The sequence below is a fragment of the Drosophila melanogaster genome, chromosome 3R (genome assembly GCF_000001215.4).
Source record: "Drosophila melanogaster chromosome 3R".
Taxonomy (NCBI): domain Eukaryota; kingdom Metazoa; phylum Arthropoda; class Insecta; order Diptera; family Drosophilidae; genus Drosophila; species Drosophila melanogaster.
The window spans coordinates 10,682,471-10,686,942 of NT_033777.3; the positions used below are offsets into that span (position 1 = coordinate 10,682,471).

Consider the following 4,472-nt stretch of genomic DNA (forward strand, 5'->3'; position numbering starts at 1 on the left):
CAACACTCGGCGCACACACCCACTGACTAGGCAGCCAACTAACTAAATCCGGCGACTAACTTCCACTGAAAATGCCATAAAGAGTCGCCAAATCAAAATGGCCAGATGATAAATAAGCAGGCAGGAAATTTATGCCATGTTGCCTGTGACTTAGTACTCGTACATTTCAGATGCTGCATTCGCATTTCGCATCTATTGCGGCTCCACAGAAGATTAATTACACTAGCTGCGGCCATAAATAAGGCAGGCAAATACAAACAGCATTATTCGCATTGCGAGGCATCCGCAGTAAGTGCATGTTGTAAAATTCAAATTAGAAGCCATCGTGCAGATTTGCTGCTGTGTGGCCTTGACTTAAAGAAGAAGAAGAAGAAGCAGCAGAAGCGGCAGACGGAAAAGGGGGTGAGTGATGCCCCAAAGGGGCAAGGTGTCTGTTCGTTCGCTCGCTCGCTCGCTCACAGCTGAACAATCGAGTCATAAACAATGAGCGGCCAAGTAGATCCCACTCCATCCAACTCCATCCAAGCCATCTCGCCCATCCATTAGCCCATCAGCCATCAGCCATCACCCACCAGCGATCCAAGGTCATCTTGGTTGGTTCTTCTTGGCCTGGCCGTGTGTGTGCGAGACTAATTAAATTAATTCACATCGGAGGCACGCGATTGGCCTGGCTGGGCAAACAAACAACAAACTGATAACAAATTCAACTTTGCTTTATTCACATTGCTTTAATTCAACTAATTTTTTTGTCGTTTTTTTGTTTTTTGTTTTTTTTTTTTTGTTTTGTTTTTGTTTTTTGGCCATAGAAGGTGAATGTTATTTTCGCTTCTACAGATGATTAGAATGTGCCTTGTCAGCGGGCCATAAATAAAGCTCAGCTGCCTTTCCAATTTGAATACCCTGTAATTAAGTGATCAGCAGTGTGTCTGCTGATTATCATAAGCTAGTCGAAGCCGAAATGGTTTTGGAGAAGAACCCATATGATTAAGCATCTCAAAAATCATTGACTGAAGTGCTAGCTTGCCAAATTAAACACTACGAAAAATGGTTTCAAATATAAAGCATAAGTTTTATTATTTTTAATTCTTCGGGTAATTCCACTTTCGATCTTTCCAGACTAACCTTCTGTTTGCGATTATTTTTCCCAAATAGGATGCTCGCTTCAGTGCTCCATAGATTAGCCATACTTAAATGATTTCGTTTTATTTATTTGGGACAGGCCCCCCATGTCGATCTAAGCGATTTGAGCCTGACCTTAGCCCGAGTTGCTGGGCAGCGCGATATGTAAAGCATGCACCTTGATACTCGGTGATATATTGACAATGCATGATGCAAGTGAGAGGAAATGCTGATGCGAGGCGAGTTGTCAGGAAAGGGAAACGATCGCAGACGCATAGATAGTGCACTAGATGCGGATCCCAGAAGTGGGCAACTTTCTCCGCACCGGCACAATGATGAACTGTTCAATTTACTTGAATCAGCGATACACTAGATGAGATACTCCACCTCCAACAACCGGCGGCTATAAATCAGCAACCAGAGCCACCCTATGAAATTCGCATAACAAAGGCTAATTACGCGACACGTTTGGACTTCATCATCATGGATGGACGGATTTGTTTGGGATCTGCTGGCTATATCGTGGTCGTGCATAATTTTCGGATCAATCAGCTGGCCGAAAGAGCGAGACAACGTCGACTTATAGCCATAAATCTAATGGTCGCCAGCCGCGTTGGCCATGCCATGCAAATGCGAAAGTGGCCAGAAGAAGACCAGCTGGGCACCCAAAAGTGGTAGCCAAGTTAATAATGTTGCTTCGTGCTTTAGTGTGGTGGCCTAACTCTATTCCCAATGTCAGTTGAGAAATTAAAAACTAATTTGATGGCAATCCAAATTACGCACATTGAGGCAGGCACACACTTGGCGAAAAATAACCTATACACTTTTTATACCGAAAAATCGAATCCACAAATAAACTTCATATATGTACTTCTTCCCAAAATTATTATTAATGGAGCTGCGTGCATAGAATTACGTTCACTGTAAGATTTGCATACCTCATACTATTGTAGTATGGATTTTTTCCAAGTGTACTCCCGGCTAAACCTCGACATGTTTTTCGACAAAGAGAAGGGTATTGGCGGAGTGGGAAAGTCAGCTGGAAAAAGAGGTTCCCCGGTGGCTCCACCTTCGCAGCCAGTTGATTATGAAAGCGCTTTACAACAGCAATATGAGTTTTTGTTCGTCTGCCTGTCTTCAAAGTGAAAGAAGCATTAAAAGCGACCTGAAACATGATGACTGTCGGTAATTTATACGAAATGTGCGTTTTTGCCTCATTTCAGTGTTTCCAGCATTTCCCTTATAATTACACGCTCCCCATGCAAAATCGTCGATCACGTCGCCAGCTGTGATACCAAACACTAGGTTGCAAAAAATATACATATAGGAAAAACGGCTTTTTGGCACCACTTAAGCAAATCTGTTGAAACCTAATTTGAATTTGCAAAAATCATAACGCCGCTTTGGCATATTAAAAACCATCATCTGCGCCCAGAGGTTATTGATTCGCCGTTGGCTTTTGTTGTTACCACAAAAGAGGGATTATAAGCCGCGCGATATATGGCGAACAAAGCTCGAATGCAGTCACAAAGCCACAAAAGATTCAGGGCCTTGGCCAAGAACAAAAGGATGCCCATACTTAGATTAAGATTTCGCCTTGGCTACGGCCAATGTCGTCGCTTTGGCCGCTATCGCTTTTATTGGGCACCCAGAAATTATCTCCATTATAGCCGAGGCCCTAATTGAATTATGTAAGCGGGAAGCAAACGGTTAACAAGCGCTGGTAACCGCACACTTACCATCTGACCTTTTGTGATTTCTCACTCGTTTTTTTTTTCTTTTTTTTTTTGGTATCTTCGAGGGCCTCCGGCCACCACGAGCTGGCCCAAAAGCTCTGAACTTGGCAACGGATCACGAATTGCCAATCTGCTTTCTTTCACCTCCGAAACGCAGACTAAATCCATCATGATGGATTAGCAGACCCATTGCTGATTATCTAATCCGGTAATCCAGTAATCGCGTTAGCAATCGAAAGTGCAAAGGGAGTACATTAAAAAAGCAAATTACTTTTTCCTATTATTCAATCGAAAAGGCGAGTTAATGTCAATAGAGTAATCTGCAAGCACAGCACATGGCTATAAGGAAACGAAAAGTAAATGTTTAGTTACCATGTGAATGGTGAAAGAAACCGAAAGTAAAATCAGAAAAAAATATGTTAAGGAAATTTATTAAATGGAAAACGACACGGTATGTTATAATTTGACACTTACTGGCCCCAAAAACTATTTAAACAACAGTTTCCTAAGGAAATCCTATGGCATTCGATTGCTGTAAACGTGAATAACAATCATCGCGGAAATAGTTTTAAAAGGGAATACACAAATAAAGCGTGCAATAAGTGAAACCTGCAAGTAATGTCCAACAAAAGTGGGTATCGAGCATTCGAGATTTGCGAAGCACACTCATCCATAATTTGACAACAATAAATTGCATTAGCAGCGAAACAAGTTCAACACGCAGAATAACATTTAAATTCAGCAGCAACAAACAACGAAGTGGGTATCGAAAAATAGAAGAAACACAAGAGAAGACATGAAAAATGACAGAAGGTGTGCAAAAAAGTGTATTTAACTTGGTCGAAAAGGCGTCGCGGCAGAAAGACGTTTGAAGTTTGTCTATGTTTTTTTTTTTCATTTTTTTGAGGGTACTGTGCGACAGCAGACATCGCAATAATTATTGCTGACAGGCAGCAACAACAACATAAAGGCAACAACAGCAGTGGGTCACAACAAATGGCTAAGAGAGCGTAGGCCCAAAAAGCAACATTGGTAGCAAAGGCAACACTAACAGTACAGACAGCAACAACATCAACTGCTAGCAATAGCAACATGATGTGCATATCCTGCAACAATGTATTGCAACAATAAAAAAATTTTAGCAGTGGGGCAACATAAGCTTAGCAGAGGCACTAACTTTGGTATTATAGCGTTAGCAACATCAACGACAACAGCGGCAACGTCAGCTGCAGCGATAACAGTTAAAGCAACAGCAGCAACATGAGCAGTCCCATTAGCAACACACTTGCTGGTAAGCAGTATTAAAGCGCAATCACATATCGTTGGATTGACACTGTCAGTTGCAAATGCAACAATATCAATGAAACAATAAAAGCACCTTATGTTAGGGAAACAGCTTTGTTCAGGCTTAAAGCAACAGCAGTAACATCAACTGCAAGTGCACGATAGCAACATTCGGGCTAAGAGCAACAGCAACAGCAACATTGGCAGCAAAACCAGACCCAAGCAGTGCTGCCGGCGTCGGCTGAGAGAGCGGGAGGGGAGCGGAAGCAGATGCGGCAGCGGTGGGTCCGAAAGTTTTTCAACTCTTTGCTGACAGCCAAGATCGCTGGCGAT

General features: G+C 42.4%; 1 long non-coding RNA gene across 1 annotated transcript; it reads left to right on the plus strand.

Moving 5' to 3' along the window:
- The first annotated feature begins 161 nt into the window (after positions 1 to 161).
- lncRNA:CR44230 (long non-coding RNA:CR44230) lies at positions 162 to 1,954 on the plus strand. Its single transcript, NR_073996.1, has 2 exons — positions 162 to 402; positions 1,220 to 1,954. It is a non-coding gene; the product is annotated as a long non-coding RNA:CR44230 (long non-coding RNA).
- The last annotated feature ends 2,518 nt before the right edge of the window (positions 1,955 to 4,472 follow it).